General features: G+C 41.5%; 1 long non-coding RNA gene across 1 annotated transcript in view; it reads left to right on the plus strand.

Moving 5' to 3' along the window:
* LOC138854611 (uncharacterized) overlaps window positions 1-9,740 on the plus strand; it is a 29,324-nt gene extending 19,584 nt beyond the window's left edge. The window contains exon 2 of the long non-coding RNA XR_011393797.1: window positions 9,526-9,740. This is a non-coding gene — a long non-coding RNA (uncharacterized lncRNA). The remainder of the gene's footprint in view (window positions 1-9,525) is intronic.
* Window positions 9,741-12,820: the final 3,080 nt, after the last annotated feature.

Consider the following 12,820-nt stretch of genomic DNA (forward strand, 5'->3'; position numbering starts at 1 on the left):
GTAGCCAGCAACAGCTTTGAGAGCATTTAGCCTAGCTTTGCATTTCTTGTTTAGTTGTGGTATAGTGGATTTGTTAAAGGGTACATCTACACCAAGATATCTGTAAGTTTTAACGTAGCTAATGATTTCACCCTGCAAATAGATGGGTGGGGGATGTCGTTTGCTTGTTAATATCTTTGTTTTAGAGGAAGATATTATGAGGCCTAGTCGATTACAAATTGCTTGAACTTCATTAAGAATGGTATTCATCTTCTTATGCCCTGTTGTATGGATCATGATATCATCAGCATAGCTTATAGCTATATGTTTAGGTGAGGCAGGTAGAGCATTTAGGAGAGCATTAATCAGAATATTAAATAGCATGGGACTAAGAACCCCTCCCTGCGGTGTACCTAAAGACATTTCTTTAGAATCACTTCTGAAGCCTTGGTAAAGGACAGAGAATACTCTATTTGACAGGTATCCTATTATCCAGAAGAGTAAGCTACCACCAATATTCATTTTGGCTAGTTCATGTAGTATAACGGTTCTGTTCGCAATATCAAATGCAGATTTTAGATCAAGAAAAGTGGTAAAACTAGTAGAGGTGTGTGCAGTGAGAAAGGTGGAAATACAGTTCTGCACACTTTTACCTTTCATGAACCCATAGAGGTAGGGGGAAAGTTGGTGTCTGATTCTGTAGTACAGTCTGTTAAGTATCATTCTTTCAAAAGTTTTACAACTAGTTAAGGAGATCGGCCTAAATGTATCAGGCTGTTGGGGCTTAGGGATAGGCACAATGAGACTATTGGTCTAGGAAGTAGGAAGAACGCCCTCAATGTAACTGAGATTATACAGTGCCAACAAAGGGTTATCAGGCAGGTGCCTCAGAGTTCTGAGAATATCATAGATTATACCATCCTCTCCAGGAGCAGTTGATCGACCTTTGGTTAATGTATTATCTAATTCATACTCGGTAAAGAGGCAATCACTCTCAACAATATTTTGGCTCATAAAATTAATCAGTTTCAACATTTCTTCAGAAGTACTCTCTAAATTTTTTCTAATATGAGATGGAAAGTTGTCATGCCTGGATGTTTTGGACCAGTCGTTTATGAGGTCATTTGCTTTTTCAAGAGGAAAGGGATGAGCAACATTGCCAGTCTTTTTCCTGGTTATTTTATTTATACCTTTCCAAGCCAAACTCAAAGGGGGGGACCTATTTAATCCACAAACAAACTGTTCACATTCCTGTTGCCTAAGTTCTTCCTTTCTATTCCTTGCATTTGTTAGTGCAGCATGGAACGTTCTGAGCAGGTCTGGGGTTCTACATTCACGGTATGCTTTACCAATCCTCCTAGCTGCATGTGTTAGATTGCGTAGCTGTGGATCATTATATTATTTACATTGGTTTTTATTATTTACAGTGGAGGGTCATTGTTTCCTATTCCTGCCCACTTGATCTGTGAGAACACTCAATAGTGGTAATTAAATCATCATTAAATTTTTGAGTGCCAATGGGCTCGTAATTCTTATACCATTGATCCAAGTGGTTAATAAAGTTGTCTCTGTGTTCTGGTTTGAGAATAAGTTTCCTCCTTGATTGCTGGAGATATGATCAAGATTGACAGTTGTTAGTCTTGGGAAGTGATCAGATAGATCATCAACTATGGCAGTCATGCATCGTATATGATGTATTAAATCCCAGACACAGATCTAGTATGCCACCATATATGTGAGTAGGCTCAGTAGTGCCCACAATTCGAACATTATCATGCTCATTTAGCAATTTCACTAGTTTAGTTCCATTGGTGTTTGTTATAGACCCACCAATATTCTTATGTCTGGCATTAAAATCTCCAAGAATGATGGTAGGTTCACTATTGATGCGATCTGGTAAAGCATCAGGTCGAAGCTGGTTCGCTGGGGCATAGAGATTAAAAATGTTTATGGAAAAATCGCCTGCATATACTTTGACACCATGATAGCATGTTAACTCGACTCTGTAAGGAAAGGAGTGAATGTGGCAAGTTCTTTCTGACATACATCACACAACAGTTGGTTGACCTTAGGTTATAAGCTGCATATCCAGGCAAGTTTGGTGGAGGTGCTCCATCTTTCAATCTACATTCCTGCAAACAGATGATATCAATATTCTTGGTTGCACTAATATGATGTAAGTCAGGCAACCGCTTCCTGGTGGAAGCAATGCTCCATGAAAAGATTTGTAATGTATCCATTGTAGTGAGTTATTACAATCTCTTGCTCATAAGATGGTAAAACTATTATGCTTTGACTACAGTGTGCAGACACTTAAGAAGAAATAGCATAGTTTGTACGTCTTTATCTTCAGGACCTTTATTTTTAAGCATTTCTCGGCATCTTGACAGCCAGTTAAAAGGCAAGTTTTGAAGGCAAGAGTCATGGGCTTCTTTCTCACAAATTGCTGGAAACTGAACGGGGATTGCTGCACTTTTGACATCATCACCATGCTCAAGAGCATCATCCTGATTACATATATTTATTAAACTTGTCAGGATCTGTTCAAGATGCTCAATTTTTTTCTGGAAATTTGTTATAATATGAGGAAGGTCAGGCGAATCCAATGCCTCTCCGGAGGATGGCACTTCTGAGTTAGTGCTTTCTTTAACACCTATCACCTTAACAGGTACCATGGTTACGTTAGTGTTCTCTGTTTCATCATTCATTGCAGGTAGGTCCTGTGCATCTGACTCATCTCCAATTTCCAGAGGGGTTACCTGTGTGGTGTCCATCTGACTGTTGTAGTTGTGTGTATTGGGAGAAATGACAAACTGTGAGGGAAAAGTTCAATAGATAGGAGAAGCGAGGGAGTATATAGAAACAATAGTTTCATTACCGGCTACTTGTTAAGGTAGGGTAAGTCAAGCTCCCGCTATTCCCGCCTTTTTTCCCCCACCCCGAAAGTGATAGTTTGATTGCCGGCTGCTTGTTAAGGTAGGGTCAGTCTAGCTCCCGCTATCCCTTCCCCTCCTTCCCCCCCCCGAAAGGTGACGTGTGGGGCTTCGGTCCAAACAGTAATCACTAGACTCACAGCTCCCAGCACTACAGTAAGTACATGCCTGCCTTGTATTCTAGTGGATTTATTGGTTGAAAAATTCACTTTTGACCAATAATAAACTTAGTCCTTTCAGTCTTGCTCTAGGTTGACTGTTGTAATAATCACCACATCTTTTAGGTATTGTACTTATCATGGAGAGTGATTTCTTAATTAAGCAGTGAGTAACTTGTCTATCTTTCCAGCTTGGATGACAGAGAGGGTCACCTGCCAATCAACGAGCAGAATTGATGGAGATGGACTAACGTCCTGAGACTTCCCCTTTTTGGATTTAATTACCTGTGCACCTGTATGAAATTGCAGGATGTAACCCCTCATCATTGCAGCAGTAAAGAACCTGCTTTCCTGTCATCGGGATAGAATACTCACGGCTATACTGTGAAGAACGAACCGGTGGGTTATAACCAACACCTACGACCCCCCCCCCCCATCATCAGCAATTGCTACGATTTCAACAACACGCAGTGTCACCAACACCAGACACCCCTATATATATTAGCTTTGAGTTCAAATGTTATTTTATTCATTTCATTTTTCATTTTTCTTTCAAATAGAATATAACTTTCATGTTTTATTGTTTTATGTTTGCTTTAATAAATAATAAAGTGTTTATCTTTGTGAATTATTTCTTTTTCTATTCATTAATTTTCCTGAGGAGGAGCCAGCCTTAGTAATACTGACTGAAGTTGTTACAGGGCTGAGTAAGCCTTCACAAGTGGGGACCTTGCCAGGATCAACTCGACTGAATCAAGATTCAACTCCATCTCGAATCTACCATTGGAACTTCAACGCCGCATACCACAGACGGTTACCACCAGCCATGAGTAATCATTCTCTATGGTAGGACTACAGTACAGGTATTTAAAAGATTTGGTGATTGTTATAGTCTCAATTTATTGTAAGTCAAGTCAGGCAGGATATACTATTTAATTCTGCCACCTTTTAGTTCGGGCTTGAAACACTTTGGAGGATTAGACTCTAGATACCTGAGATTTTCCAGTGACAATGTTTCATTGAGCTCTTTGGACACTCTTGATTATTGGTGAGAAGATTGTATGGTCAAGTGACCCCATTCTACTTACTGTTTGCTCGGAGCCGGCATAGAACCCTTCGTTTTAATTAATAAATATTGTTTAATTGAAGCAGAGATCAAGCCCTCTGGTTTATTTACAGTTTGAGTGGAGCAGGAATTGAACCCTCCGTTTTTGTTAATACCTGTTTCATTTTCCCCTGGTAGTTTAAGTTATTCTTGCAAATATGGAGGAATACCAGTTTTGGATGAACGCTGGAAGTAAGTTAGGAATAACAGGGGAAAATTTAGAATCTTTCATTAGTGCTAAGATCCAGGAAAGACTTGAGAGAAAATTGAGAGAGAAGAAAGACAGGGAAAGAGAAGAGAAAAAGGAGAGAGAGAGAATTGAGAGAGAAATCCAAGAAAGACAGAGAGAAGACAAAAAGGAGCGTGATAGACTTGATCATGAGGAGAGAGCTAGAGTACGTGAAGAACAAGTTAAATTAAGAGAACTTGAGGAAAGAGCAAAGGATAGAGAACATGAGGAACAAGCTAAAATACGTGAGGAACAAGCTAAGATACGTGAGGAGCAGGTTAAATTAAGAGAACTTGAGGAAAGAGCAAAGGATAGAGAAGAGGAAAAAGCTAGAGAACATGAGTTAATAGAGAGAAAAGGATAGCGAGCTCGAAAAATCTCGCCTTGAATTAGAGAATAAAAAGTTAACTTTTACACAACAACAATTAGAGGAAGGAGTAATGGAACAACGTGCAGTCAGTGCACATATTCCAACACCTAATTTACCTCCCTTCACAGAGGGGGAAGACATAACTTCATACATTATCAGGTTTGAAAATACCGCTACCCTCTGTGAATGGCCTGCTGACACCTGGGCTACCAGGTTAGGAATGTTATTTTCTGGTACAGCCTTGAATATCTATGCAACTTTGTCGCAGGATATCATATGTAATTATAACCTGCTGAAGAAGGCAATCCTTAAAGCATATCAAAAAACCACTAACTCTTACAGGAAAGATTTCAGGTATGCCACCTTAGAGCCTGGCCAGAACTTTCAGCAGTTACAGGTAACACTCGTTTGTTCGACTTTTGGATAGAGAGTTCAGGAATTGATCACAGTTATGAATCTCTTAGAGACTTCATGGTTGCTGACCAGTTCCTGACAGCTCTTCCTCGCCAGATACGAACACTCATCAGAGAACGTAACCTGATTAAAGCTGAGGAAGTTGCTGAGGCTGCTGACCTGTATGCTGAGGCTCACAATTCCTATAAAGACCTAAAGGGATCGAACCCTAAGGGCAAGGGTTCATCAGACCTTAAGAAATCAAAGCCTCTAGTGGAAAGTAAAATGACTTCTTTTATTCCTGTTTGTCATTTTTGTGGTGTTAAGGGACATAAACGTCCAGATTGTCCTTCTAAGAAGGTCCAAAAAGTTGGAAGATGTTTTCAAGACTGTAATGACCAAGCACCCTTCTGTTCAGGAACAGTTAATGGACTTAATGTATCTACCATTTTACGAGACACTGGATGCACATGTATAGTCATTTCTGATAAGCTGTTCCCTAACCTTAAAGAAACTCATTCCTCTGCTATACTTTCAGACTACTTGGGCCGTATGGACACTTTTCCTACCATCCGTTGTTACATTAGGTCTAAATGGTTCAAAGGTTGGTCTGAAGCCGTACTAGCTCCCATCACTTCTTGCTCCATACTAATAGGTAATGTAAAAGGTGCCATTCTTCCTTCTGAGGTTGACCTTTCATCACCAAAGATGGACATAGGTGTTTCAGATCCTCTTTCTGTAGAGTCAGAGAATCCCCTCGAAAGTTCAGATGAGACAATGTCTCGTGAGATTCATGTGGGATTAAAAACCAGTGATGCTACTCTCGAAAGCGAGGTAGTAGGATCACCGGTTCACTTATTAGATGAAAGTGAAGATATCACCTCCGATACTATATAACTTTCATGTTTTATTGTTTTATGTTTGCTTTAACTTCCAGCAGGCATGCGTGAGCGTGTTTGATAGGAGTGAATGGAGACAAATGGTTTTTAATACTTGACGTGCTGTTGGAGTGTGAGCAAAGTAACATTTATGAAGGGATTCAGGGAAACCGGCAGGCCGGACTTGAGTCCTGGAGATGGGAAGTACAGTGCCTGCACTCTGAAGGAGGGGTGTTAATGTTGCAGTTTAAAAACTGTAGTGTAAAGCACCCTTCTGGCAAGACAGTGATGGAGTGAATGATGGTGAAAGTTTTTCTTTTTCGGGCCACCCTGCCTTGGTGGGAATCGGCCAGTGTGATAATAAAAAAAAAAAATAAAAAAAATAATTTTCCTGAGGAGCCAGCCAGCCTTAGTAATACTGACTGAAGTTGTTACAGGGCTGAGTAAGCCTTCACACAAACTCATCCCCATATTCAGGTGTAGCCATAGGTATCAGTAGTGGCACACCAGAAGTTCCACATGTGCTAGCAGGGATGGCTAGCTCCTCCACAGCTGGTGTGTGTGATGGCATTCTGGTATCACCAGAATCCTTTGCAGTGAGGTGGGGTTCTTGCACACTTTGCAGAGGTTCAGTCTCAGATCTGGCTGTGGTAGACTGGATGGCCTCATCCTCGGTTACCATTAAAGGACTGTTATCAGGTTTACATTGAAGGTTGTTTGGGTTCTGACTTCAGTCCTTGTGGGAAACTGTAACCCCAACTTCTTTACAGTTAATACACTTAAATTTTTGGCTGTCAGGGCCTACTGTGCATTCTCTAGTGGAATGTTTCCCAGCACACTTACCACACCAAGAATGTAGTATTCCACAGTCTACTGCAACGTGGCCATAGTGCTGGCATTTGTAACACCTACGTTTAGGGGGTAGGTGCACTTCGATGTTTAGGAAATGTAAACCATGAAAGAGAATTCGCAGAACAGGCAAAATATTCACAAACACTAATCTCAGGTCGAAGGAGACTCGAGCTTATGAATCTTGGAATAAGGTACTCGGTGCTCTACTCACTGTACCTCACTGGACAGTACCTTGGCACCCAGCCAACACTAGACGTTTTGGTCGAGTCTCCTTCAACCTGAGATTAGTGTTTGTGAATATTTTGCCTGTTCTGTGAATTGTAAACACTGTAAAAATCTCTCGTCGGTCGATGCATGCAGGGGATGAGATGAAATAGCTAACACCACCTGCCTGAATGCTGGCTGACTTTGACCAAAACATCTAGCGTTGGCTGGGCACCACGGAATTGTCCAGTGTGGTACGGTGAGTAGAAATAAGAATGATCGGAAAATGATCGCTGTCGTGCAAGTCAGGGAGGACAGACCAGGTGAAGTCTAGTACAGTTGAAGAGCAAACCAAGAGATGGATTCAAGAGAGAGAATGAGTGTGAGGATCAAAATGGGTGGGAGTACCCTTATTTAAAACATGGAGGGAGAGAGAAGTGAGAAAAGCCTCCAACTGAATGCAGAGGGAGTCACAGTGAGACCCCCCATCCCCCCCAGTAGGAAATGGCGGGCATTAAAATCTCCAAGTAACAGAAGTGGTGGCGGTAAAGAAGAAACCAAAAATGCAACATCTGGGATAGATAATGCCTGAGAAGGAGATACAAAGAACAGATTGTATACCACTTACTCAAGTGGATGCGAGCTGCAGTGTAATCCAGCGAAGTCTTAACAAAGAGCTGATGGTATGGAATACCAGTGCGTATAAGAAGTGCACTTACACTACCTCGTAAAAGCGCCCCAAACGTGTATATATATGTTTTATTTTTCCCGCCTCCAAATTTGGCACGATTGACCTGAGATGCCTAGTCAGCATAAAATGGGTCTTAACACTCGGTGTGTACCATATTAAAAAAATCTGGGACCATTTAGTACCTTGTGGGAGGGCCAGTTATATTGAGTGCCAGCTAGAGCAAACAGTGTGGCAAACACCAATGATTCACCAATGTAATGTCATATTAGCACTTCCCTTTTAAGAGGAAAGTGATGTTAACCCCAATTTTAGGGTCTGTCTATCTATTTCTGTCTGTGTGTCTCTGTCTATCTGTCTCTATCTCTTTTTATCTGTCTCACAGGTACACACAAATACAATTATACATAGTGTAAACTACCTAGAATAACCTAAAATATCTGAAGTGCATACTGTGTTTGTAGATATAATGCATAAGAATACCTGTTGGTTCACAGTGGCTCTCACTGACACTTGTCTTACACATTGCTTCAAAGGAACTTCTTCCTTCTTCCTCCTCCTCCTTCCTTCTTCTATACTCCCGTGTATCCAAAACATTGCTGGGGCCTATAAATACTTTATATATATTCCTAGACAATAGTAAATGACCAAGGCAGGTGTAAATGTCCACCTGTGAATGTTTTTGTGACAATTTGAGTACAATTTCAGTACCTAATATTAGTGTCAGAACAAAGATTGGTTATGAAATGACAAGAGCTACAATAAATTGTAATTATCAGAACATAAAAATTATATAAATAATACAAAAATGAGAAAAAATGGTATATTGGCAACACTCCTGCAAGCGGCAGGACTCGATGTTCCCGTCAGGTGAGCATTAAGTACCAACTTTGCAGCCTCATATCTCAGTAAGTACTGTCCCAATATTTTTATTTTAATCCTATAATGCTTAGAAAAATGTGCTCTTTATTTTCATTAAAAAATTGACTTTTTTATTTTTCAAAATATTCGGGGCACTGGGGTAGTGAATGTATATATACATTTGGACTGTTTATGGGTTAAAGGTTCCATTGGGAAAAGGATCCAATGAATATAATAAATCATAGCCCAACTTCCAGCAAGCATGCATGAGCATATTTGACAGGAGTGAATGGAGACAAAAGGTTTTCAATACTTGACACGCTGATAAATTAGACACATGTGCAACTCTTGGGTATCTTTATTGAGGAAACGTTTCGCCACACAGTGGCTTCATCAGTCCATACAAAGGAGAATCTTGAAGAACAGGAGGAGAATGAGGTAATCAGTCCCTCAACCGTGAGTCGATGTGGTCAGTCCATCTATCTTGATAGATGGACTGACCACATCGACTCAAGGTTGAGGGACTGATTACCTCATTCTCCTCCTGTTCTTCAAGATTCTCCTTTGTATGGACTGATGAAGCCACTGTGTGGCGAAACGTTTCCTCAATAAAGATACCCAAGAGTTGCACATGTGTCTAATTTATCAACATGTCGGTTCTCTGAACCATTCATCTACAAACTTGACACGCTGTTGGAGTGTGAGCAAAGTAACATTTATGAAGGGATTCAGGGAAACCAGCAGGCCGGGCTGGAGTCCTGGAGATGGGAAGTACAGGAAGGAGGGGTGTTAATGTTGCAGTTTTATAACTGTAGTGTAAGCATGCCTCTGGCAAGACAGTAATGGAGTGAATGATGAAAGTTTTTCTTTTTCAGGCCACCCTGCCTTGGTGAGAATCGGTGGATGTGTTAAAAAAAAAAAAATCCGAGATGGGTTGGATAACAGCAGAGCGTAGTTTGGGTTCTTGTAAACAAACACAAACGGGAAAAAACTGGGAGAGCAACACCTGAAGCTCACCCCGGGTACCTCTGAGGCCGCAGATATTCCACTGTAAATAAGCCATGATTTGCGAAGAGAAAGATACCAGAAATCTGAAGGTAGTGGCATCTACTGACTAGAAAGATTAGAAAAGTCCACATGTGGAGGCAGCGAAGGACTGGGATGCTGCGAAGAAAAGAGTTGTGCAGATGGAGAAGAGTGAAGAGGAGGAACAGGAGGTGGATCGGTGTCCATCAATGCACACTGCCATAACAACATACTGGAGTGAGAGATATGGGAGGAAGTGTAAAACAAACCGAGTGAGGAGCAGGGGTGGGGTGGAGACAAGAAGGGAACACCGTATCAACATCCGTGGTCCCAGACTATTTAACATCTTGCCAGAAGATATCAGAAACATGGCTGAAACACGTCTAGAAACCTTCAAGAGGAAACTAAACAAGTGTCTTCACCGGGTGCCAGATCAACCAGGCTGTGATGGATATGTGGGGCAGTGGGTCTCCAGCAGCAACAGCCTGGTTGACCAGGTAAGCACTAGACGAGCCTGGCCCACGGCCGTGCTCCGAGAGTAGTTAAACTCTCGAAACTCTTCAAAGGTATTTTAAATGTATAGGTATTTTTGTTTTTAGAAAAAAAATAAAAATGAAGAAAAAATGGGAGAATGTGAAGGAATAGTTCCTAGGAGGAATGAAAGGGCCATAAATCCCTCAATGCACCCAGATGCAGCATAGAACCTGTGCCATACCCTACCCTTCATGCCAGTAAACCAGCAATCTTGGATAGCAACCCTCACATCTGCCAACCCACCTTGGTGGACAAGAGAGAGGGCAGCCAGACACCTGCCACAAAGCATATCTCCTTTGGCCACCACCCCCCAGAATCTGAAAGGCAGCCTCCAGAGATAAACCCATCACCCGAAAGACACCCAAAGCCACCTCCGGGAGATTGGAGAAGGATCAGGACATCCCCAGGTGATCCTGATTCCACGGCAAACTATACCACTGCCAAGGACCCCAATGGAATGGGATGGACCACGGTACCCATCCCCCTACCTAGGAACTAAAATGCCTGAGGGGAGAATCCCCAAGGCTGAAAACAGAGGAGGGAAGGGGAGGGGAGAAGGAAAAGGAAAGGGATGATGAGGATGGGATACAGAAGGGGGGTATTGGGGGATAATTAGGTTCGGTCTGAGGAAGAGGACCAAAACGTCTAATTCCTCAGACCAAGAGCCTCTTCACCCGGCCAAGGAGCCCCCCCTTCAAGAGGTATTCATTACATGAACCCGTATATTTGCATCACTCCTTTTAATTGTACACACTGATGCTTCATTAAGGCCATAAGCTTCCACTATGTCCACCACATGTAAACCACTGCTTGACAGATACAAGATATGGAAATGAAAAGATCAAAACACAATTCGCAAACACAGTTCCAAGACACGTATGAACATAAGAAAAGAGGAACACTGCAGTAGGCCTGTTGGCCCATACTAGGCAGGTTCCAATGGAGCCTGTATTAGTTTACTAGGTAGAAACCTGAACTTACCTAGATCCATGCCACACAACCAACAATTGCTGGGGCAACAAGTGCCCGAAGACCCTGGGCTCTACAGACGCCTGCTGATGAAGCCCAAGTGGACGCCTGCTGATGAAGACCAAGAAGACGCCAGCTGATGAAGATGCAATGTGAGACAACACTCCCCCTCCGGGGTGTCACCGCAAGAGAGAGGATGATGTTACCCTCCACCCGGAGGGCCCAAGAAAGAAGACAGAAGAAAGAAGAAAATGAAGGACACCCCCAAACCGGGGGGGCCACCGCCGGGTCACCATCTGGAGAAGACCCGGGCCGGAAGTACCGGCAAATCAACAAGAAGAAGAAGAACTAGGCAGGTCCTTCACAAATCTAACCCACTAACAGAATAAATGCTACCCAAGCAAATAAGAACATAAAAGAGCACTGGGACGGGAGAGGAAGGTAGGCCCCCCCCCACGCCACAGAGACAATGGCCTGACCCAGAGCCAGAAGACCTGAGAACCCCACAGGCAACTATGCCATAATTTTGCCAACACATGAAAAATAAACCCGTGTAATATGATGGTCTACTTTATTTTAGCAAAGTATGGTTTAATTTAAGTAATATAAATAATTAAAAATCTATGTAAACTACACTAATATTTTTGCAAGTGAATTTATGTTTGCATAAGTAACTAAGTATGATTGTAGACAGATAAATGTAAAGTTCAATACCAATGTAACTTGTTTAGCTATCACCCTGCATCCCAGTCCCAATGTTTTTCCCACTAATCTTTTAACTACCTCCCACAGGATGGGTATGGGGTGCATAATAAAAGATATTAAACTAACTCAACCTGTGTAGGTTATTTATTCTTGCTGAAGAGTAAATATTTATTCACTACTACTGTGTATATACAGTAGGGTCCCACTTATATGGCAGGTTAGGTTCCAGGCTACCATCATAAAGCGGAAATTGCTGTAAAGTGGAACGCCCTATTTTTTTCAACTTATAAATGCATATACATACTAGATAACAAGTTTACAGTAACATATAATAAGTTAGCAATAGAACTAAGCATTAAAAAACAATAAAAAAGTAAAATACAAATACAGTACACTCATTACTTACCTTACAATATTTGTAGTCTTAATGTAGGGTGAGATGAGTAGTATTTATTGTAAGAAATCAAGTGTGGTATGTATGATAGCCAGCCAGGCTACCATACCAGGCCACCCCACCCACACATATTCTACGACATTTAAAGTGCCCCAGAGCGATAAAATGCATATACAGTTCACTCATTACTTACCTTAAAGTATTTGAAGTCTTCATGTAGTGTCAGAGGTGAGTAAATGAGATAAAACGAATAAACGAGAGAGAGTACAGGCCCAGAATTATGTAAACAAACCAGGCATATGCGTCTGGTTTATGTACAAGTTATCTCCATGTCGATACAGTAGAATATTATTAATAAAGAGCAACACTCCCATTCTCACGTAACACTATTTTTACAAGAAATGACACTCTGAATGAAGGCACACGAAAGGAATAACTTTCTAGTTATTCCCAGTAATATTATAACATACACTAGTCGTCCAGCTACCACATTTCATGTTTGTTAATTTATTCTACTGTGGGGTGTATTAATCATGTATATG

This window comes from Cherax quadricarinatus, chromosome 64, assembly GCF_038502225.1.
Source record: "Cherax quadricarinatus isolate ZL_2023a chromosome 64, ASM3850222v1, whole genome shotgun sequence".
NCBI classification, from domain to species: domain Eukaryota; kingdom Metazoa; phylum Arthropoda; class Malacostraca; order Decapoda; family Parastacidae; genus Cherax; species Cherax quadricarinatus.